We start from the raw sequence: 26,070 nt of genomic DNA, 5'->3' as shown, positions 1-26,070 counted from the left end.
TTTCTTTTCTCTATCAAAGGGATTCAAGGCATAACCACATATCCTATACCTCACCCACAAATTTAATTGATTATCCAAATTCGGGGTAAACAGTTTGGCGCCCACCGTGGGGCTAAGATAATAGTGGTCTTTTATCTTGGTCTCTACTTTACCCATCAAAATCGAAAACATCTTCTGTTCGTCACTGAAAAAAACTGACTAAATGGCTGACAGTGGGCAATCTGGTCACGTCAACAACAACGAGATCATGGCTGAAAACGAAGGCAGCGGTCCACGAGGATTGCCAAACACCGCTGATCCTAACCCCGTCAATTCGAGGGAGGGCCTCAACCATCAAAACACTGTGGACCAGGAGAATGCCGCCCAACCGGCTACCGACCCTTTAAATACTCACAATTTGATTACTTTGTCCCGGACTCAGGGCCGGAAAGAACCGGAAGCCCCAAATGATAATATTGACTTATATTTAATTTTTGAAATGTTGGAGGAACAGAGAGCGGCGATTGCCGAACAAGGAATCGCAATAGCCCGGTTGCAAAACGGAGGGGATAAAACGACCTCGGAGGAGGCAAAGGGTGTTGCTGAACCTAGGAGAGATGAAGCGCGGATGGTTGAGAGCGATGGGTCCGGAGCTGGGTCCTCTATCGAGGTTCTGAGAATGCTTGAAACTTTGGCAAAATGGGTAGACTCAACCGAGAAGAGGGTGGAAACATACAACTCTCAAGTAGACCAGATCCCGAGGGTTCCGCCTTTGCTGAAAGGGTCGGATTCGAAGAGGTACATCTAAAGGCCTTTCCCTCCGAGTGCAGTTCCGAAACTAATCCCGAAGAGGTTCAAAATGCCGGATATCCAGAAATATGACGGCACAACGGACCCACACGAACATGTGACCTCATACACATGCACTATAAAAGGCAATGATATGGAGGAAGACGAAATTGAATCGGTATTGCTGAAAAAGTTCGGGGAAACTTTGTCAAAAGGGGCATTGACATGGTACGACCATCTGCCCGAGCATTCAATCACTTCATTCGAAATGCTCGCCGATGCCTTCATAAAATCTCACGCCGGTGGCAAGAAGGTGCAGGCCCGTAAGACAGATATTTTCCGTATAACTCAGAGAGACGATGAATTACTGCGTGAATTTGTCAACCGATTCGAACTTCCCCCGGGGCCGATAAATGTGAACAAAAGTTTTGAGAGACCAAGGAAAGGTTACGAAACAAAGGCCGAGTCGTCGAGGGAAAGGGATCGGCCATACTTCCATTCGGAGAATCCAAGCTTTAGGTCGGAGAAATCAAGGGTTAGCTCAAGCCATTTCTCCGGTCGGGGTAGTAAACGGGTCGAGCGCCCGTCGAACAGTCGGGGTCTCTCATTCAGGAGCGATGCTGGAAGCTCTGCCAGCAACAAGGATGTACCAAATATATCGGAGTACAACTTCAACGTTAGTACCTCGGGCCTCGTCTCAGCCATTGGCCGTGTCCCGAATGTAAGATGGCCGAGACCTCTAAGGTCGGATTCGGGCCAACGGGACCCGAGCATGGTGTGTGAATACCATGGAACCCATGGTCACAGAACCGAGGATTGTCACCAGCTAAGAGAGGAGGTAGCCCGGTTACTGAAGAATGGTCATCTCCGAGAATTGCTGAGTGAACGAGCCAAAAATCACTACAAGGAAAGGGAGGCTCATCGAAGGGCCGAGCCAGTAGAACCCCAGCATGTAATCAACATGATAGTTGGGGGCACCGATGCCCCTCGAGGGCCGGTGATGAAACGGGCCAAGGTTTCTGTTGTTCGCGAAAAGCGCAGCCGGGATTATTTACCCGAGGTTTCCATCTCTTTTAGCAACGAGGATGCAGAAGGCATCATTCAACCGCACAATGATGCATTGGTAATTTCTATTCTTATCTTTAAAGCTCAGATTAAACGCATTTTGATTGCCCCAAGTAGCTCGGCCAACATCATCCGGTGGAGAGTGGTTGAACAGCTAGGGCTGCTCGATCAGATCGTACCGGTAGCCCGGGTACTCAGCGGGTTCAACATGGCGAGCGAAACCACAAAGGGGGAGATGTCGTTGCCGGTCAACATCAATAGCACTATCCAGCAAACGGTGTTCTATGTGATCGAAGGGGACATGAAGTATAACGCATTACTGGGCAGACCTTGGATACATAGCATGAGGTCCGTGCCATCGACATTGCATCAGTTCCTGAAATTCCCAACACCGGAGAGGATAATAACCATCCGAGGCGAACAACCCGCTGCAAGGGAGATGTTCGCGGTCGAGGAAACGACACCTCAGCCCGAAAAATCGGATCAAAGGGAGACGGACTCAACCGGGGAAACAGACACCAAATAGCAATCACAGCATACAGGGTTGGACCCGGGGTGCGAAGAGGATGACTTCGGTGTGCCCAGATCATTCGTCATGTCGGATGACTCGGACGCAACCAAGTCAACAGTCGAGGAGCTGGAGTAGATCATCTTGTTCGAGTATCTACCGGACAGAAAGGTATACCTGGGCACGGGGTTAACCCCGGAGCTCAAGAACAAGTTAATTGAATTTCTTCGAGCTAATGCAGATTGCTTCGCATGGTCCCATATAGATATGACAGGTATATCACCAGAAGTAGCAACTCACAAGCTCAGTCTAGATGTGAAGTTTCCCCGGTGAAGCAGAAGAGAAGGCCCATGGCGGAAGCAAAACACGCCTTCGTGAAAGACGAGGTAACAAAGCTTTTAAAAATAGGTTCTATTCGGGAGGTAAAGTACCTGGACTGGCTAGCTAACGTGGTGGTGGTGCCCAAGAAAGGTAATAAATTTTGAATATGTGTTGATTACAAGGATTTAAATAAAGCATGCCTGAAGGATTCATTCCCGTTGCCTCACATCGATAGAATGATTGATGCGACGGCCGGGCATGAGATGGTAAGTTTTCTCAATGCCTACTCTGGGTATAACCAGATTCGGATGCACCCGGAGGATCAAGAGAAAACATCCTTCATCACCCGATATGGGACTTACTGTTGTAATGTCATGCCTTTTGGACTAAAAAAATGCCGGTGCAACTTACCAACGCCTAGTTAATGAGATGTTCGAAGAGCAAATAGGGAAAACAATAGAAGTTTATATTGATGACATGGTGGTCAAGTCCCTGGAAACAGAGGACCATTTAAAACATTTATAGGAAACCTTCGACGTACTCCGCAAGTATAACATGAAGCTCAACCCGGAAAAATGTGCCTTCGGGGTAAGGTCCGGCAAATTTCTGGGTTTCATGGTGTCAAACCGGGGGATCGAAATCAACCCGGACAAAATCAAGGCCATCGAGGATATCGAGGTGGTGAATAACGTTAAAGGAGTACAGAGGCTCACCAGAAGGATAGCGGCGTTGAGTCGTTTCATATCGAGGTCCTCGGACAAGATTCATCGTTTCTTCTCCTTACTAAGGAAGAAGAACGACTTCGTTTGGACACCGGAGTGCCAAAGATCTTTACAAGAATTGAAGAGGTACTTGTCTAGCCCACCGTTGTTGCATACGCCAAGGGCGGACGAGCCGCTTTTTCTCTACCTTGCTGTCTCCGATGTAACGGTAAGTGGTGTTTTGGTCCGAGAAGAATCAGGTACGTAATTCCCTATCTATTATGTAAGTAGAACTTTGGGGGACGCGGATACCCGTTATCCCCACTTGGAAAAATTATCATTGGCTCTAGTAAGTGCTTCTAGAAAGCACAAGCCCTACTTTTAATGCCATCCAATATGTGTAGTAACTACTTACCCCCTGAAATACATCATGCATAAACCGGAATTATCGGGTAGACTAACTAAATGGGCCGTCGAAATCAGCGGATATGATATCGAGTACAAACCTCGAACGGTCATCAAGTCCCAGATCTTGGCCGATTTTGTGACAGATTTTGCCCCGGCTATGGTCCCCGAGGTTGGGAAAGAGCTTCTGATGACCTCGGGCAAAGCCTCGGGTATTTGGTCGCTACATACGGACGGAGCCTCGAACCTCAAAAGTTCCGGGCTAGGGATCATCCTTAGAACCCCGGCTGGGGATGTCGTTCGACAGTCTATTAGAACTGCTAAATTGACTAACAATGAACCGAGTATGAGGATATGATTGCAGGTTTGGAACTGGCCCGAAGTATGGGGGCCAAAATAATCGAGGCAAAGTGCGATTCGCTCTTGGTCGTAAACCGGGTGAACGGCGTCTTCGAGGTCAAGGACGAACGGATGCAGAGGTATCTTGAAAAAATCTAAGTGATACTACATCGGTTTAAAGAATGGACCATACAACATATACCGAAGGAACAGAACAGCGAAGCCGATGCATTGGCAAATTTGGGATCCTCGGTCGAAGGGGAAGAAATCAACCCCGGGAGTACGGTGCACTTGTTGAACATGGAAATAGAAACGGGCATGCGAAATAAACACAATGGATTTGACTTGGGATTGGCGCAACAAGTACATCGACTACTTGTGTGATGGAAAGCTCCCAAATGACCCAAAAGAATTGCGGTCATTAAGGACCAAAGCTGCGCGTTTCTGCTTGGTAGACGGCCAATTGTATCGACGATCTTTCTTCGGCCCCCTGGCTAAGTGTTTGGTTCCCGGAGAGACGGAGTATGTGTTGAGGGAGGTGCACGAAGGAACTTGTGGCAACCACTCCGGTGCTGAAGCTCTGGTCCGAAAGATCATCAGGGTCGGTAATTACTGGAACCGGATGGACGAAGACTCGAAAATTTTTGTCCGAAAATGTGATGGGTGTCAGAGACATGCTCCGATGATTCACCAGCCCGGGTAGTTGTTGCATTCGGTGGTTTCACCTTGGCCTTTCATGAAGTGGGGAATGGACATTGTCGGCCCATTACCATGGCACCAGGTAAAACCCGTTTCATTCTGTTTATGACTGATTATTTCTCTAAGTGGGTTGAAGCGCAGGCCCTTGAAAAAAATCAGAGAGAAGGAAGTCATTGACTTCATATGGGATCACATCATCTGTCGCTTCGGCATCCCTGCTGAGATAACCTGTGATAACGGACCCCAGTTCATAGGTGGAAAAGTCAATGATTTCCTTGAGGGGTTGAAGATCAAGAAAATTATATCAACCCCGTATCATTCGTTTGCATACGGACAAGCGGAATCCACGATCAAGACAATAATCCAAAATCTGAGGAAAAGACTTGAAGCGTCAAAGCATCACTGGAGGGAAATATTACCGGAGGTGTTATGGGCATACAGAACCACATCAAAATCAAGTACGGGAGAAACTCCTTTCTCGTTGGTCTACGGGGCTGAAGCCCTTATTCCCGTGGAAGTTGGTGAACCCACTCTCCGGTTCAGCTATACTACCTAGGAGTCAAACGAGGAGGCCATGGCCGTAAACTCGACCTCACGGATGAACTTCGCGAAAACGCGTTAGTCCATATTACAGCCCAGAAACAGAGAATGGAAAGGTACTACAATCGAAGAGCCAATTTTCGGCATTTCCAAGTTGGGGACTTGGTGTTTCGAAAAGTTACCTTGAACACCAAAAATCCCAATGAAGGAAAACTGGATCCAAACTGGAAAGGTCCGTATAAGATAACTGGGATCACGGGTAAAGGATCGTATCAGTTGGAGTCCATGGACGGGCAACGGTTGCGCAACAATTGGAACGTGGCCCATCTGAAAAGATACTACTGCTAAGGTATGGACTCCCCCATGTTTTCTATTTAACCTTTCTCTTTTGCAGAAAAATCGAGAGCCTAATAAAGTTAGAATTTAGGCCTGAAAATACATGTTGCACTCTTTTCCTTAGTGCGGTTTTGTTCCAAAATGGGTTTTCCGATAAGGTTTTTAATGAGGCAACAAGTACAACGTGTTACTCAATGAAGACGAAGACAGACGCCCAGAAACTCGGGGTCACACCTAACGAGTGGGGACTTAATAGCACTCACCCGATCTTGCAGCTCGGATAAGAGCTAGGGGACTATCACATCCACTCCGAAGTTTACCCCAGCTAGCTAAAACCGGAGGCCGCCCTCAACAAAATAAAACCGGACCTTCAATATTAGGCTCCGATGTAAGGACCAAACGATCAAAACAAATCGTGTCCATATAACATTTGCTACGGAAAAACCAAGAACCGGATCTTCTGCATTAGGTTCCGATGTAAGGACCAAACGATCAGAATGAATTGTGTCCATTTAGTATTTGCTACGGCAAAAGCGGAAGGGAAAAATTCATTCTCATGTACACAAATACTTGCAATGCAAAAATTATCGAAAGTTTGGATAAACGATATCTCAGATGTCTTCCTGTCAAAACAGTTCACCCCGGTGATAACCGCCGTATTTCGGCACTAATTCATTCATACACCTTATACCGGGCACTACGGTCGAAATTCGACAAAGGCAACAAGGTCATAGCGAACCGAGCCAAAGTCATTAATCCCACGAATGGGGACTTTTACATCAAAATCTAGCTAAGGCTGAGATTCGGGTGTCTGAAAAATACCGACCCTAAAAGATAAAAATAGCCGAAAAATTTCGGCCCTAAAAATGCCCGTCGTGATTCGGAGACGTCCGAATTCACAAAGCATAAAATAAGTCCCATGGGCAAAACCTCAATAAAATTCTCGGACAAGATGTGCCGGATGAAGTAAGAAGCCGATATTCAGGCATAGTCAGAAATAACGACTATTTAAACGAACCGACAATTCGGGCGAAAGTCATAACAAATAGTCATTCAAAGAAAAGAATCAAGAAAAACACATGTTCTATTAATACAGAGGATTTTACATCAGAACCCCTACAAAGGCAAAAAAATAAAAATCTAAGTACAGGCCCTAAATCTATCCGGAATGGCTGGAGCCGGAGCGTTCAGACACTATCCGCTCGGAGTCATCCCCGAGTGCACCCTTAGCCTCTTCCTCGATTCTTCTAGCCTTGAGAATAAGGGTCGGAAGATCCGTAAAGCCATGCTCGGCTTGATCAAGGGTGATCCTCCGAGACTTCCATTTTTGTACTCAGCAGCAATAGTGGCATGAGCCTCGGCGGCCTCCACGCTCTTCAGAGCTTCCTCCAAATCAGCCTCGGCCTGGGATAACTTCGCCGCCAGAACATCCCGAGCCTCTCCGAGGACATCTTGCATGCGGATGGCCGACTCGAGCTCGGCCTTGAGGGTGTCATTAGCATCGGCCGTCTCCTTAAGCTCGGTTTTTCAGATCATCGCATATCTGGGCCCTCTGCTCCGCCTTCTCCTCGAACACCCTCATGCGCTCTTTGTACCGGGCACTCTCAGATTCTAGCAGCCGGTTCCTCTCGGCCAAGCTCGCAGCATCAGACTTCACCGAATCGAGCCTCGAGGAAAATTGAGCGTTATCTCGGCTAAGGCCGATCTTGTCAGTTTCGAGACTCCGATTGTATTCGGCCATCGCGGCTAGCTCACCCTTTAACTGACGATTTTCGACCTTTGCTGCGTCAAGCTTGGGTCGGAGGTTGGAAAGAGATACTGCTTGATTCAACTCGTCCTCCTTCACCCGCAGAAGATGCAAAAACTTCTCGGTCTCTCGGCTTTGAGCATCCAGCTGACCCTTGAGGTCGTCCACCTCTTGCTGGGCACGGACGAAGTCCTCGTTGACGAGCACCACACTCTGCAAATGAAGCAAGTTAAAAACTTGAACAAAACAAGGCTAAAATTCTCAGTGAAATTATGCAAAGATGGCTAATAAACTTACCCGGTTGCCCGCATGCATACCCTCATTAATAAGGCACTGCCAAGAGACCCCGTTCATCTTTCGCTTGTCCAAATCCGAGACAAGAGGCCTCAGATAGCTTGCCACGCCCACCGGGCGAGAAAGAAAGCTGCAATCCTCGGGGACGGTGACCGTAGCCGATCTTGTCCTCCTCGGCTCCACACTTGGGGCCGGAAAGATGCACACCAAGCTGTCCCTGGCACCAGATTCGGTGGCCCGACCAATCGCCCTCGTGGCTTGAGGGATCTGGATATGTCCGAAACCCGCGACTTCGCCGGTTGCAGGAGGGGTGCTCCAGAACATGTCCTCAAACTCATCCGGCCTCGGAGCCGGAGTTGGGGAACTTGGAGCAGCCTCAGCAGCTTCGGCAAAAACAGGGGGCTCCGTAGTTGCAGCAGTCTCATAATCGGGCAACGGGACAATGACCATTGGAGCTTCGCTCTCGGGGGCTGTCTCGGTTCTTTGATCAGCTTCGGCGGCAGCCTCCCCCCCAGATCTACTTGCCCTTTGCAGGGGGGTTTCTTCGGAAGAAGCTTCACCTGAAATGTCGACGAAGTCAATCGACCTTAGAAGAGTCGGGTAAAGAACTTCTTCCGCACCTCTGGGTAACGCCGGGACCAAAGGTCCTTCTCCGGCTGGATGAAGTGGTGAAGCGGTGATATCCTCCCCCGGAACGGGAGCCACGGAAGGGACCGCACTAATACTCCAGACGAGGAGCTCGGGCTCTGCTTCATCCCTGTAAGGTCCTAACGACGCTCCTCGCCCTTTTCTTTGTTTTCTGCCCTTTGTCCGAGGGCCTTTTTCCTTTGGCAGCAGCAGCAACAAGGATACGAGATGCACCTGCTGAATCGAACTCGGGTGCCGACGTTGTGGGTTCGGTTGCCGTCTCCGGTCTGGGATCCACCGAGCCCTTGGGCAAACCTGAAAATAAAAGACGCAATGAATACGGGTAGTAGAAGATGCAGTGAACACGGGTAGAAGCAAAGTATTACCGTGGTTATGGGCAACCCATCGGCCGCGTGACAGGTGGCCCCACGTCCGGTTGTCATGGACATACTGGCTAAGGAGTGCAGTGACCCATTCGTTCAGATTCCGGACTACCGGAGGAATCCATCCATTGGCTAATATAAATAAGAAAAGCGGTGAGAAAGTGGGATTGAAGTTTGACAAAACATACAAAAGCAATTACTTAAAGTTCAGGCTTACACTTATTGTTCCGTGTTTCCAGAAAAGGCATGTAATTGTCTGAAATGATGTTTGAGGTCCTCACCCGGACATATCGCTCCAACCAGCACCTGTCTCTATATTCGTCCATTTTCGAGAAAAATAGATTCTGGCTACGCTTTGCGAGTTTATTACGCCACCCCGGAACAACCTCTGGGAATACAAGCGTATCAAGTGGGCCAGCGTGAGTTCCTTCCCAGCATTGTTGGCCAACAACCGGAGGCATGCCACGACCCTCCAAATGATCGGACTAATCTGTGCCAAGGTCACGTCATAGGTCCGGCACATGTCCAAGATGACCGGATCGACCGGAGGGTCGAGCTTGAGAGTGAAAGGGTAAGTATACACATATAAAAAACCTTCCCGGTGGTCAGTGACTGATTCACTTGGCCCGGGGGCAAAAACTTGAACCGAACGGGTGTCCCACCCACAATCGAGTAAGTCGAGCTTTTCCTCAGTAATGGATGAGGGATATCGCCTCACATCAAACCCCTTATCGGATACCGAAGAAGGTTTTTCTACCTCAAGATCTTTGTTGAAGTTAGGCTTGGCCGGTATAATGTCCGAGGCAGTGGGCTCGAAGGTGCTCTTTGCTTTAATTGGAGATGCAGAGTCGGTTCCTTGAGATGAAACCGAGGGAATATCATGGGAAGTGGTTTCAGACATTTGAAAATATTAAAGGAGGAAGTTGAGTGGATTCAGAAAGGAAGTTAAAAAAGAGTAGGGGAACAGACGGTTCAAGAAATGACAGAGTAAGCAACACTCAAGCAAGAGCAGCTAGTAAAGATGGTGGCAAAGTTGCTTCCTTTCACGTGGTATAAGCAATGAATCAGCAACAAACTTGATATGGAGGATAAATTAGATATGGTGAAGATGAAGAAATGCAGTGAAGAGTGAAGATGAAGAGAAATAAATCGTAAAAATGTTTGAATGAAAAGGTGAAGAGCCTTATATAGGCATGGGAATGGAACGGTTACCGATGCCGGCCAACCAGGGGGAGCCACGTGTCCCATAATTAATGAGGAATGACTTGAAGCAACATGCGTTACGGCGATTGTCAGAGTTGACCATCCGAAATAAGACACGTGGCCGAAGAAAATGGGACGTGACGCAACTGTTCCCGCCAAAAATGAAAAGATAACAACGGGCAAATGCAGTCACCGGTTTCTTGATTCATCCATTGCCCGTTACTCCAATAAATTTGCGATCCGGGAAGTGTGGGGAATATCTGTATACTGTAAAAACCGGATATGCGTTAAACCGGTGAGACCCGGAACCGATGGAAGAATGGGACAAGAATGTACATGAAGACTTTCTTTCTGAACCGGAGGAACGCCCGGACCGAGGCCAAGGTAGGGCATCATTTGGTCCGGTTTCCTTCATGGCCGAGTTGGTCGTTGCCGTTGGTCCGTTTGGTCATGGCCGTTAGTCCGTTTATTCGTGGTCGTTGGTCCAGGAGATTCGTTGCGCGATTGCCACGCGTCGCTAACGTCCTGCCACGCTCAACTGCCAATCGTACAGGTGTCAGACCGTACGGCCAACCTAACCCAACCTAATCCAAGTCAGAGTTTTCTTTATTTTTTAGTTTTCTCTTATTGTATGGAGCCCATGAGGCAACACTATAAATAAGGGTCATTGCCCACTTTTAAGGGGTTGGCTCCTTAACATCAAGAACATTCTTTTGTACTAGAAATATATACAAATCTCTCTCATTATCGTGTGCAATCCGAATTCATTGTGTTCATGTCTATTACATTTCTTCAATCAAGTAACACACATATATTAGTAAACATACAAGTCTATAACAAACCACCAATTATTAGTTGCTTCTTCATAATACATTCATATATTTCTTTTCTCTATCAAAAGGATTCAAGGCATAACCACATATCCTATACCTCACCCACAAATTTAATTGATTATTCAAATTCGGGGTAAACAGTTAGTCACTAAATAAATTAAAATATAATTATTAAGAAATAAATTAAAATTATGAGTAAGAGTTTTTATTAGATTTTCAGCTTCAAAATAGTCGTAGAAATTCACAATAGTATGACTGGATCTTCTTTAAGTTGTCCTATGTATCTCTTTGAAAAGTAATAAACTTTTCAGCTAATGCTCGTTGGTTTTAGCTAATAAGAGATTCTTCGTCATTGAATCAAATTCTCACTTAATTGGAAATTGATATAATGATTTTTCTAGTTGTTATAAAATTGTTAAGTTTAAAACCCCAAGAATATCACAATGCAGTAAATATTAGAGCACGATTATTGAATATTTCAAAATTGCTTCATTAGTACATCTTCAGCTATGTTATTCCAAACTTTCTACAACTCAAATTCAATTGTTTTTCACTACTTACTTGGAAGTTGGAACCCTAAAATTAGTCAAAGTGTCATTGTTGTCCAAAAAAATCTTACACGTGAGTTAATTAAGTTCCTAATAGGATTAGAATTTATTATAGTGAATTAAGTTCCTAATCAACTACAATTTTTATCCTATCGTGCACTATTCCAATTATGTCCTTTCCTTGTATATTCTTGTCCAAAGTAACGAAATAATTTAGGGTATAAAAGTCGTTCAATATTTGAAAGATATTTTGTCAACCAACATTTATATTCATGCTTTTAAAATAGGTCAAACCCATCGACAAACATCTGTGGTCGTCCACTTCTTTCACTTAAACACCTCAAGTGTCCCTTGTTCCTATGGCGCACTTAGACTACCCGAATTTTGTTCCAATTAGGCACTTTTTACTGACATAGCAAGGTTTGTGTGAATCACTTAAAAGAGGCGCGTGGAAGGCTTAAATTTTGCAAGTTTTTATTTTTTACTTATTCTTCTTCCTTCTCTCTCCTTCCGAGACTTCCTCCACCATCCACCGCCATCCTGCCACCGTAACGCCACCACCATATATTCAATCTTCTCCTCTCCTATCATTTTTTCCCGTGGCAAATTAAATCAATTAAGTATTTGTGTATCACCAAAACAGTAAAGAAAGGACATGGGTTATTCAATAAAAACATTATATATCGCAAGATCGGAAAATTCCCCCGGCACAAATGGCGTCGATTCCACCTCCACAATCATGATTCATGAGATGCTTTTGTTCAATCATTTTCAGGGCACTTCTTTACACCAATTTTGATGCAAAACATGGGTTATTTAAAATAATTTTGTGTGTAATATTATAGCTTGTAGCAAAAGAGGCCGTGTATTTTTTTAAGCTTTCAGCAAATCAAATATCTTACTAAGGACATGGGTATTCAAAGGTTTGCTTGAAATAGGACTTGTCATGGGTATCATTTGAAAATCAATAAAATGTTCTGATAGTTGTAGAGGTCAAATTCGATAAAGGGTGAGGAGGATGTTGTCACGACCCAACTAGGGGCCGCGACGGATACCCGATACTTGTACCGAGCACCCCCCTAACTCGTATCTCATTCTTATTACTGAGTGGGCCATAGTGGTAATATCGTTATTTCTTTACTTAATTCTATCATTAATAGCATAACCGTAATCAGGTGTTAATAAAATCTGCTAGCATGTTATACAACCCCAAAACAAACAAAAGTACAAACCATCTGACTGTACATATCTGTCTACGAGCCTCTAAACATAGCACACATATATATATAAGAAGGGTCGGGTTCTACCGCGCCCGAATATGTACACAAAAGTAGTACCAAGAAGCTGAGGCTCCGGAACAACTGGAGCGCTGACACAGTACTGCTGATGGAGCTTCTAGGAGTCAAATCTGTCTACCTGCTGACCTGCGCGGCATGAAACGCAGCGTCCACAAGAAGGGACGTCATTACGAGTAATGTACTGAGTATGTAAGGCATGAATAATAACATTCGGACAATATAGAACAGCGATAATGACATAATAGAAATGTAGAGCATGTCGTGAGGTAGGAAAATAACGTGTACATATAAGTGCCTTTCGGCGGATACCATGCATACTTAGCTTTCCTTTGAAAAACATTTCTTACTCATATACATGTGAGGATAGAACGTGTCATATTGCCGAGGCGTCGGCAGCCGATCCATTTAACCATAAATATATATATATATATATATCCCGCGTCCGGGCATCCCGCGTCCGGGCATCCCGCGTCCGGGCATCCCGCGTCCGGGATGATATCAAGTCAAATACGGATACATGTACCGTGTGTATATCCCAGCGTCTATAGCGCTCTGCACCTTTTCCCGTATTCCCCACATAGCATGCAGGAAAGTCCAAAGAAAAGCTATAACCCTATCGGAGTGACGTAAGGTCGGTAACCTCCGATTACCTTATGGAATAACCATGGCCGCTTGTCTCACCTTGAAGGAACGATGCTTATAAGATGAGACTATCAACGAAGGACAACACTAAGAAAACATAGAATAAAATTATGGACATCATAAACATCAATTCATATGCTTTGGAATCCTTAGAAAATAGGGTCATAACCAAGGAATAGAATTAACGATCAAGATCTAGTTTGATACTTTCATGCTCATATTGAATCCTTAACTTAAGGCTCTTAGTCGGGGAATCATTCTTGTCATACTCATCATAGACATATTCTCTTTCTTAACATCATCGTTATCATTATCATCATAGAAATATCCTCATTAGAATAGTCACAACACTTATCGTTTGATAAACAGAAAAATAAAGAAAAATCCGGGAGCCATGGGCCCACCTCGGGTCAAATGAGGCGGCGTACACAATTTACGTACGTTACGTTTTATGACGTTACTTGTGAGAGTTTTAAGGTAGTCGGGTCTCATTTGTACAAGTTCTAGATAGCTAGGCAATTCTTCCCACTATTCATGAAAGGTCTAATTCAATTCTATTGAATGAAAAAGGGGAAACTTTAGGCGCGGATTCCGGAGAATAGAGTTGTCCCCGAGGCTCGTATCCAACCTAGTATGTCTAAGACATGCCAAAGAAGGAAGAGTAAATCCTTACATACCTTTTTCCGCTCCTTATGCTACTCCAAATTCAAGGTGCAAATTCGCCAAAATCTACAATTTGGTCACATTTACCAAACATTGATTAGAGCATTTAGAAGTTGAATATTAAGATAACACTTGTCTACCGAAATTTCGGCAGCACTTCCCCTGTAAATACACCATCCCCAAAATTCAACTTAGCCAATTTTTAATCAACAACAATCCGGGAATTCAACCCGGCCAAACTATCAACATAATGCCAACAACCATACTAACTATTTCCATATTCAATCGAAGATACATTATAACACTTCAATTAACATACTGCTTCCTTCAAAACCTTCCAACTCCAATAAAACAATAACAACTTTATAATATATATTCCAACAACACCATACTAATATCATTGTCTTTCATACATGTAAAAACATAATATTCAATTTACATAAACTTCAACCACAAGTCTCCAACTTCTACCATTTCACTAAGATTATTAAGCTTTTATTAGCAATATAGAATCCACACAACAACAACCAATATACTAAATAAAATTAACTCATTTTTCCTCCACACCACACCACAACTACACGGCTACCACACACACAACACTCACGGCCAACATCATGCATACACAACTACAACCTCTCCAAAATCATTCAACTTCCATTATCAACATAGCATCCACAACAATAACAACCAAACACTAGATAAAATAATTAGAACATAATTCCCACACACACATAGGCATACACGGCCACACACCTATATTCTTGTTCTTCATGAATCTCACTCACTTTTATACACTACAACATGCACAAGCATCCATAACATAAAAAAAAGAATGAATTCTTACCTTTCTCCTCACTTCTTCACTTGGCTAAAACTTCCAATTTGCAAGAATATGAATTTTTCTTCTTCCAAAAACCACTCCACCTTGCTAGGAATCCTTCAATTGATAGAAAATAATTTTTGATTTTTTTTTTCCAAGGATGTTGTTGGAGTTACTATGGCCGAATGGCCTAGCTCCCTTTTTTTTTTTTTCTCTTGTGTTCTTATGTTCTTGGAGTTTCTAGAGGATTGTGGACAATTAGAAGACTTAGTCTTCTTTTATTTTGACTACTTAGGCTTTAGTTGGGCCTAGGCCCACCCATGTGGATGGCCCAAATGGCCCCTTTTTAATTTCCAAGCCCATATTTTGCTCTCTTGGTCTTGCAACTCATAAATTAATTTTTTCCAAAATTCCACATTTGCCCTTAGCCTCCGTCCATATTTCCACGAGTCATATTACGAATATACCCTTTTTACCCCTAGCCTTTCTTAATAATTCCGCTTCTAAATTCTTCATAAGCAACTCATATGCCAAACAAAACAAAAATAAGGCCTTGCTTGTTGTCTTCCCGCGATTGTCTTGAATTATCCGATTGCACAAAAATGCGGGATATAACATCCTCCCCCCGTTTTGAACATTCGTCCTCGAATGTTTAACTGACCTCATAGTGTATTATAATATTTCGGGGAGGTCTCCTTCGTAGATACCTCACATGTCGCTTAACATATCCATTTTAGGAGCTTAGGCTGCCTTTATGTCGTAGGTCAATTGAGTTAACTCCGAACGCTGGCCCTGCGTTAATAAGTCCCCTTTATTGGATCTTGAATCGTCATAGTCCATTTTAGTTCTAACATGTTCTCCCCTCCTTTATTAAGAGGGTCTACACACGCCTATGCCCTTTAAATAATCGTCGCCTTCCGCGATCTTTTTCAATTGTAATTCCTTCTTTGCGGAGTTTGTCGCGTCTATTCCCTTGCCAGATATGTTCCCGTATATCACCGCATTAGGGCTTTCTAGCCTTAACTAGTATGGGTTCGGCATCGGTCTTACCTTGTGACATCCGTACTTATATCCTTCATCACGTCTTTTGAATTTCATTCAGCTAGCATATTCTATGTATCGCGACACTGTTTGTTAGGGTTCTACAGTCACATATAAGATGTCATGTACATATATACATTTCCACCACTATTTTACTGACAAACACTTCCAAAAGCTAATCAAACTTTCTTTAGTCCTGAAGCTCTGTCATGCTTTCTCCCCTTCTGCTAGTCTAGTCCGTCTCAGCCTACACGACTTCTACAGGGTTTCTAACCACTTCACACACTCTAATTTACTTTAGGCTACCTAATTTCACATTCGTCTCTTGTTCCCACATTTATGAAATTTTCAGCATATTTCCCAGGGGGTCACCCATCCTGAAATTGCTCTCACCCTAGCACGCTTAACCTCGAAACTTTAATGCATTTTAGGGTCTTAGTGTTAGTATTTTTACCTCCATTCCCCCGTACTGTCTATATTACATAATATGGGGCAAGTTGGGGTCTTGACCATTTCCGGAGCGCTCTTGTAACACATCATTTCCTTTTAATTACCATTTTAGCCTTCGTAACCTCCAGTATCCGCCCCTTACCTATGAGTACAGCTACTCTTGTCCCAAATTTCCAAATTCTGAGTACGATCAGCAATACAAAGAACAGTATACGATAGAGTGGAATCTAGATCAATTAACACATACATATCATAGAAAAGTGCCGATAATGTACCCGTGGCCGCGTCTGCGGAAGGTTCAGGATCCTGCTGTCCTGCCAATGCATATATGCGGTGCGGAGGGCCGGCTGAACTGGGTGCCCCTCCTCCTCTGCCTCGGCCACGGCTCGCTGGAGCTTGGGAAGTCTGGCCAGGAGGGCGCACGGTCGACGATGAAACAACCGCTGATCCGGCGGGCTGGGTTTGGTCTCTCTCATTCCTCAGTGGGCAATCACGCATTAAGTGGCCAACCCGCCCACAAGTATAACAAGCACCTGTACCTGCGCAACACTCTCCAGAGTGTGGCCTACCACACCGAGGACACCGTGGCGGGGGTGGTATCATCCTGCTAGGATCAGCTCTATACTGGGATCCCGAAGTTTTAGTACCCTGATCTGCTCCTGAATAAGTAGAACGGTCAAATCTCCTATCCACAAATCGAGGAGGTGCACTGGCCGCTGATTGGCCTGAATACCTAGATTGCTCCTGTGCCTGTCCCCCTCTATACTCGCTTCTAGTCCCGGAAGATCTGCCCCTTTTTCTGGAACTCCGATCTGAATAGCGCTCCTCTCTCCGTGACTGATACTGTTTCTCCAGGTTTTGGGCATGGGCCTGAATACGAGTAATAGTCATTCCGTCCTGGAGCGAAGCCGTCAGACACTCCTTAATTAAATGTGGCCCCAATCCACTCACAAACCGGTGTACGTGATCTCCCCTATCAGCTATCATGGCTGGGGCATAACTGGCTAACGAGTTAAAGCGAAGACTATATTCCCTGACGCTCGTATTTCCCTGTTTAAGATTCAAAAACATATCAGCTCGAGCTCGTCGAACTTCCGGCAGTAAGAAATGTCGCAGAAATGCCTCAATGAATTCCTGCTAAACCGGGGGAGGGGCATTTGCTCCCCTCGAAGATATCCAACTATTATACCACAGAACTGCTACATCTCGCAACCTGTATTAAGCCAATTCCACTGACTCTGTATCCGAAGCATGTATGATCCTCAGTGTCCTCAACATCTCATCTATGAAACGTTGGGGGTCCTCCTCTGGTTTCGATCCATAAAACTCCGGAGGCTTCAGAGTGATAAAATCACGAGCCCTCGCACTCACCGCCCTGTCTCCCTGGCCCTCATCTTGCCGCGGAACTTGTGCGGCAACTAGCTGTGTCAGCAGCTGAATAGCCTCTGCCATTTGTTGGCCCGCAGCTGCTGGCGGTGGAACTGGTGGAACTGGGGCTGGAGCTGGAGCTCCTTCCTGCTCTGCTGATACAGGAGAAGCAGAAGAAGTCTGAGGGGGAGTTTCATTATAAGACTCGCCTTCTTCTAGCTCCCGTTCAACCCCGCTTCCAGCCACCCTCTTGCTCTTCTGGGCCGCCGTAGCCATTCTCTTCATCGGCATTACTAAAACCATAACATAGGATTAGGAAAGGAATATGGAAACATGGTAGCATGGCTCTATCGCACGATCTAGAATACATAGAAGGTCAGATTTCGTAACTGCCCTGTAGCCTCCTACCTATAAGTGTGGCGCGCTACACACCCATAAACAGGACTCTACTGGACACGGCTCGTAGACAAACCCCTAGGACCGAACTGCTCTGATACCACATCTGTCACGACCCAACTAGGGGCCGCGACGGATACCCGATACTTGTACCGAGCACCCCCCTAACTCGTATCTCATTCTTATTACTGAGTGGGCCATAGTGGTAATACCGTTATTTCTTTACTTAATTCTATCATTAATAGCATAACCGTAATCAGGTGTTAATAAAATCTGCTAGCATGTTATACAACCCCAAAACGAACAAAAGTACAAACCATCTGACTGTATGGACATCATAAACATCAATTCATATGCTTTGGAATCCTTAGAAAATAGGGTCATAACCAAGGAATAGAATTAACGATCAAGATATAGTTTGATACTTTCATGCTCATATTGAATCCTTAACTTAAGGCTCTTAGTCGCGGAATCATTCTTGTCATACTCATCATAGACATATTCTCTTTCTTAACATCATCGTTATCATTATCATCATAGAAATATCCTCATTAGAATAGTCACAACACTTATCGTTTGATAAACGGAAAAATAAAGAAAAATCTGGGAACCATGGGCCCACCTCGGGTCAAATGAGGCGGCGTACACAATTTACATACGTTACGTTTTATGACGTCACTTGTGAGAGTTTTAAGGTAGTCGGGTCTCATTTGTACAAGTTCTAGATAGCTAGGCAATTCTTCCCACTATTCATGAAAGGTCTAATTCAATTCTATTGAATGAAAAAGGGGAAACTTTAGGCGCGGATTCCGGAGAATAGAGTTGTCCCCGAGGCTCGTATCCAACCTAGTATGTCTAAGACATGCCAAAGAAGGAAGAGTAAATCCTTACATATCTTTTTCCGCTCCTTATGCTACTCCAAATTCAAGGTGCAAATCCGCCAAAATCTACAATTTGGTCACATTTACCAAACATTGATTAGAGCATTTAGAAGTTGAATATTAAGATAACACTTGTCTACCGAAATCTCGGCAGCACTTCCCCTGTAAATACACCATCCCCAAAATTCAACTTAGCCAATTTTTAATCAACAACAATCCGGGAATTCAACCCGGCCAAACTATCAACATAATGCCAACAACCATACTAACTATTTCCATATTCAATCGAAGATACATTATAACACTTCAATTAACATACTACTTCCTTCAAAACCTTCCAACTCCAATAAAACAATAACAACTTTATAATATATATTCCAACAACACCATACTAATATCATTGTCTTCCATACATGTAAAAACATAATATTCAATTTACATAAACTTCAACCACAAGTCTCCAACTTCTACCATTTCACTAAGATTATTAAGCTTTTATTAGCAATATAGAATCCACACAACAACAACCAATATACTAAATAAAATTAACTCATTTTTCCTCCACACCACACCACAACTACACCGCTACCACACACACAACACTCACGACCAACATCATGCATACACAACTACAACCTCTCCAAAATCATTCAACTTCCATTATCAACATAGCATCCACAACAATAACAACCAAACACTAGATAAAATAATTAGAACATAATTCCCACACACACATAGGCATACACGGCCACACACCTATATTCTTGTTCTTCATGAATCTCACTCACTTTTATACACTACAACATGCACAAGCATCCATAACATAAAAAAAAAGAATGAATTATTACCTTTCTCCTCACTTCTTCACTTGGCTAAAACTTCCAATTTGCAAGAATATGAATTTTTCTTCTTCCAAAAACCACTCCACCTTGCTAGGAATCCTTCAATTGATAGAAAATAATTTTTGAATTTTTTCCAAGGATGTTGTTGGAGTTACTATGGCCGAATGGCCTAGCTCCCCCTTTTTTTTTTCTCTTGTGTTCTTATGTTCTTGGAGTTTCTAGAGGATTGTGGACAATTAGAAGACTTAGTCTTCTTTTATTTTGACCACTTAGGCTTTAGTTGGGCCTAGGCCCACCCATGTGGATGGCGCAAGTAGCCCCATTTTAATTTCCAAGCCCATATTTTGCTCTCTTGGTCTTGCAACTCATAAATTATTTTTTTCCAAAATTCCACATTTGCCCTTAGCCTCCGTCCATATTTCCACGAGTCATATTGCGAATATACCCTTTTTACCCCTAGCCTTTCTTAATAATTCCGCTTCTAAATTCTTCATAAGCAACTCACATGCCAAACAAAACAAAAATAAGGCCTTGCTTGTTGTCTTCCCGCGATTGTCTTGAATTATCCGATTGCACAAAAATGCGGGATATAACAGATGTGCTGGTGGTTATGGTGATAGAAACTGAAGAAGAATGAGGCGCTGGTGGTGGTTGGTCATGGTGGTCTTCGTCGGAGGATTTGAAGAAGAAGATCGGAGGAGGAAGCTGTTGCAATTTTTTTTTTCTATTTTTTAATTAACTAAATAGTTTTTTACTCACAATATATATTGTTTAATAATTATTTTGGGAATATGTGCCACATGTCTTCATTTCGTTCGCCACTTTGACACGTCATCAGCGAGTGTGTTTCACACACCTTACATATTTAGCAGATTGTATAAAAAATGCCTAATTGGATCAAAATTCGGGTAGTCTAAGTGCTCAACAAGAATAAGGGGCACTTGAGGTGTTCAAGTGAAAGAAGTGGATGACCACAGGTGTCCGTCGATGAGTTTGGCCTTTAAAATATTCAATCTCTACGAACGTACGTTGTACGTTATTCCCTGTCAATTATCACACACACAAAAAAGAAGTTAAATCATATTACTTGTAATTACATTATAGTTGTTTTATGAGGTACAAAAATGTTATTAAACACTAATTTTAATCGTGAGGTAAAAGATATTATTAGAAAATTTAACATTCGCATTTTATAGAGATACTAACTTTTCAAATTTTCAATATATACTAAGTAATAGCTATAGCATACAAATATATAATATACCTATTTTGTTCTAACATATTTATTTCCTAACCATTGTTAACAATTAACATGTTGGTTTTGAACTCTCTTTATATTTTGACTTGGACTCTATAAATAAAATATTTTACTTTTTTTACAATATTTACCTTTTTAGAGTTCAACTTTAGTTAACTCTAAACTAACTCTAATTAAACAATTACTACGGATATGAATTGAATCCTTTTAGAAATCAACTTGAGTTAATACTACAATTTTAACCAACGTGGGTATTATCGAAAGTTAACATAATACACTAATCACCATAAAGGTTTAGGATTTAACTCTTAGTTAAATTTGAATTCCTAGATGTTGGGAAAATCTTTAATTTTACAATTATATCCAACATTGAATTGCTTCTTTAAAGGTATTTTATTTTTTAAAAGGTAAAAACATTGTTCAATAGTTGAAGGATATTTTCGTCAACCAACATTTATATTCATGCTTATATATATATATATATATATAAAGAGTAGTGGAGGGACGAACACGGTTGTCCCTCCTTGTACCAATCGCTTCAAAAATTGTACGCTTAATGAATTCTTATACTAAAAGCTATATAACTTGTACTATTTAACTAACTACTTTTTTTATCTCACATAGACATATGTCATAGTACTTAATATTTATTTTCTTTTTATGTATACAAGTATGCACTTATTTATTTCCTCATGCACATTTACTTGTTCACTTTTGACTTTTCACGGCCAACCGGTTCAAAAATTGTACACTTAATGAATTCTTATACTAAAAGCTATATAACTTGTACTCTTTAACCAACTACTTTTTTATCCCACATAGACATATGTCATAATACTTAATATTTATTTTCTTTTTATGTATACACGTATGTACTTATTTATTTCCTCGTGCACATTTACTTGTTCACTTTTGACTTTTCACGTTCTTTAGGAATTAATAAATCTCACGTAGACATATGTTATAGTACTGAATAGTTATTCTCTTCTCATGTATAGACGTATGCACTTCAATTTTAATTCTTCGACACACATTTATTTCCTCTGTGCACTTTTACTTGTTCACTTTTGACTTTTAACGTTCTTGCTGAATATTTATTTTTTTCTCATGTATACATGTATGCACTTCAAATATAATTTTCCGACCCATATTTATTTTCTCCATGTACTTTTACTTGTTCAATTTAGACTTTTCACGGTCTTTAAGAATTAATAAATGAAGTACTCCCTTCGTCCCATATCCCATATTACTTGGCCACATTATTATACTCGACTTGCACATTCTTTAAGAATTAATAAATGAAGTACTCCCTTCATCCCATATTACTTGGCTACATTACTAAAAATATATGTCTATTTTTCTATTCTATATTTTTCTTTTTTTCTATCTATTATATATAAGTGTGGTGAGTGGACGAAAATAGCATAAAATGCTTGTACCACTAGTGTTGACACCCAATTTTGTCCCTTCTTTATTCCAATTCATTTTCTTGAGCTTCTAAGTTATTAATAAATCAAATATCCTATTTTTCGCCCTTACTTTATTATAATTTCTACTACTATATTAATATTGTTAAGTATTAATACGTCGTACATCGCTACTTACTTATTATGTATTGATCATAAGATATAACTTAGGTAATATTTTTACTCTATAATTACTTTGCTTATATTTTATATACTAATGATAAGATTATTATATTAATGCTAATTATGAAATTTATTATTATTGTTATTATTATTATTATTATTACTACATAATATATTTGATCTAATTTAGAAGCCAAAAGAAATATGAGAAGAATGAATTTTCAAAACAAGAGTGGGACATTTTATTTACAATTTGGCAAGGCTTTGTAGTTAACCATTCGGCCATTTTTATCAGCCCATTTTCCTTTTAATCAGCTCAAATAAGCAGCCCAACTACATGACCAGCCCATAATTTCCCAACTCACCAGTCCGTTACCCTTTCAGTTTGACCCGGCCCACACTCGCCTTCCACCCGACCCGGCCTACTTATCTTCAAAACTTATCTAAACCTAAAAGGAAAAAACAGCAGCCACACCTCTCCTCTTTCCCTTCCATTTGTGGACGACTGTTGTACCCTCTTTCACCATCACAGACTTTGCTACTCCATTCTCGTGCAACACTCTCCTCTATCTCATCCCTTTCCTCTTCCAAACAAGAAACCATTTGTTTTCAGCCATGGCAGATTTTTGCCTTGCCATTTTTTCTTATATACGATCTGGTCAACACAAATGGCCAAAAAACTTTTGAAATTTCTGAAAAGAGATCAACTTTAAAGATTTGATTCTGATTTCAAACGGATATCACTCCAGATCCCGCCCAAAAACAAGTGGAAAACCCTAGGGTTTTGTCTACTATATATATACGGCCTTAAGTCCACAGCAAGGGGGGACGATACAATAGCTGCACATATTTTTCAAAATCTTTTATCTTCTAAGATTACCCCCTTTAATCTCAGTTTTTGCTTTAGTCGTAATAGAGATTTAGAATGCATTTGGGTTTCGAGTTTTGAATCTAATCATAACGAGAGAGTAGATTCGACGCCGACGACCTCAGTTCACTACACCCGCGAGAGGTAAACACAATCCCTTTATTCACTCTGTCTTCCGTTGAGATTGTGGCAAAAATGAAATAAATGATAGTGAAATATGACTACTGTTTTTAGTTTGGTTAATTTGGAATTCTGTTTTTATTTTTTTATTTTTTTGTTGCGTTTGAATCACGTTGTCGAAGTGTTATGAGGAAGCTCTGCTTATGCGATTTGTATTCTCGGATGTTGTAAAAATCATATTCGCTTGTTTAAAATCAAGGTCATATTTTCTGGCTGCATATCGTCTAAAGTATGAGTGTTCGACAAATGTTCGTGAGTGTTCTATGTGTTCCAGAATTTTTGCCTTGTGCATTAGGAGATTAATTCACATTCCCTTCGTGTATTTACTGGTTAAATCCATACTCTATGTTATGTGGTAGAATAGTCTAAACTCGTGTTAAAATTCTGTTAAATGCGTGAGTGTATCCCATGAGTTAGAAATCATGTATTAGACTTTCTCTAGAGTTACGGAATCCCAGCTGCTAAATGGTTGCTTGCTGATTTGCTCTTTTAAATATTGTGTACCTGCTGCGTCCCAATTATGATTGTTAAAAAATCAGCCCAGCGTAGGCTTCCTTTCCCTGTTCTAGAGTTGTTTGGGTCAATTAGGATCCCTAAATGTTTAGATGTTGTTATGGTTTACTAACAAGAAAAGAGCAAATATTATAAGTTTGAAGAAAAATTGAGGCAGTGGAATATGCTCCCACTGCTGTCCCATTTTCTTTAGCTAATCTCGTGTCATTTTTGAACCTGTTTTCCTTTTCCCAACACTGTTTGTTTCTTTCCTTCAACTGGATTTTTCTCTGTAAAATTATTGCTTTTTGGTATTTTTTAAAGCGTATATATATATATGTTGGTTCGTTTGGCACTTAAATTGGTCCTTTGAGGGATAATATCTCTTTGTTCGATCTGTCTTTTCTTCTTCTGGTACTGGAAAAGTCAAGGCTATTTGCTATATATTTATCCTTTAGGATGGGTGGGTTGGTTGCAATCTTGTTATAATTATTGGAATTTAATCTGAGTAGCTTGCTATTCTGTAACTTTGTGAGATTGCATTTTGGTTGCTATCTGTATCTTCTCCCAAGAGATAAAAAGACAGAAAACTGAAGAGCTAAGTAGCCCTATGCTTTTGTTTTCATATATTCACGACTTAAATGATGCTTTCCTGGTTATTTCCTTATTTTACATTTGGGTTATTTAGTGGCTGTTTCTTTAGATGCTCTTGCTTTTTAAGAACTTCAGATCTGACTCTTTTTCTGTTTTCTGGAAATTCTATCATATAGTGTTGGTGGAGTGAGTCTCTATCTTAGAAATATTGTTTTTAGAAATATAGGCAGAGATTTTAGGTTGCTTATTCTTAGACTTTGGCTTGTGTTGACTTATAATGTCTAGAGATTCTTGGCACTAGAAGTATGTATACTGTTATGAAATCCAATGCAGTGCTTATTATCTTGGTCATCTCATTGCTTTCTTGTGCCCCTTTGATGCTATTCATGGGATTATGTGCTGGACTGTTGGCATTGTTCTCTCCTATTCTGTTAGGAAATTCTTGATGTTCTCTATTACAGCAGCGTTATTCATTATTCGAATTCGTACTAATAGGGAGCGTCCCTTCTTTCCTGCTGAACCCAAAAATGATAAATACTGAATCATTTTGGACATGGTGAATACAAAATAGCTTTTGCTTTACTATGTTTCTAGCTGAGACTTGAGAGTTGTTCCCCTTTTTCCACATTGTGGTAGTGTAGTCTTTGTTGATTAACTGGACGCGTGCTGTAATGCCATGTATATCATTAGCATGAACCTAACATGACTGTCTGGGTTTTGGATTTGTTCCCTCCATTTTAAGTGTTGAACCTTATACTAATCCTTATCTTTTTTTACATGTACACTTCGGAGCGAATGGAGTCTTCATAAAGACTCATTATCCGAACAGTCTCATTTTGAGATTCTGCGGCATTTGTACCTTGCATGCACATTCCCATTCAGCTCTCATTCTCTCGACATTCATCTGAACAGAATACAAAGAGAGTGGCTAGCCAAACGGCGAACCACTGGAAACTTTACTTTTCTATGGGAGCCAAATATGGCTTTAGTCGTCTTATTTTCATTCTCTGATGCTTGTTTATACGTTTGGTGTGATTAACATTTTACCTAACTGTGCGATTATGATAAATACTTAATTGCTTAGTTTAACCGAGTCTATTTTATATTAGGATGTCTTAATTAGCAAATCTAGGTCTTAAATCAAGTGAAGTTTAATTGCTCCTCGTGAGTTTGGCACCCTTTTTTTTAGTTAGAAAGAAAGATATGCTTCCAAAGCATCATAAATTTTACACACTAACGTTAGTTTATTTTGAGAAATACGAAAAACGAACTAATTTTCACGGATAACTTTTGCACTTTAGCTCCTTTCCAACATTTGAAACATGTATTTGTTAAAACAACCTTGTCACAGTTTATATTGAACTAATA

At 41.7% G+C, this 26,070-nt stretch overlaps 1 long non-coding RNA gene across 1 annotated transcript; it reads left to right on the top strand.

Moving 5' to 3' along the window:
• The first annotated feature begins 23,042 nt into the window (after positions 1–23,042).
• Positions 23,043–25,791, top strand: LOC132614859 (uncharacterized). Its single transcript, XR_009572471.1, has 2 exons — positions 23,043–23,580; positions 25,495–25,791. It is a non-coding gene; the product is annotated as an uncharacterized LOC132614859 (long non-coding RNA).
• The last annotated feature ends 279 nt before the right edge of the window (positions 25,792–26,070 follow it).

This window comes from Lycium barbarum, chromosome 10 (assembly GCF_019175385.1).
Source record: "Lycium barbarum isolate Lr01 chromosome 10, ASM1917538v2, whole genome shotgun sequence".
Lineage (NCBI taxonomy): Eukaryota > Viridiplantae > Streptophyta > Magnoliopsida > Solanales > Solanaceae > Lycium > Lycium barbarum.
This window is presented reverse-complemented; position numbering and strand designations above follow the sequence as displayed.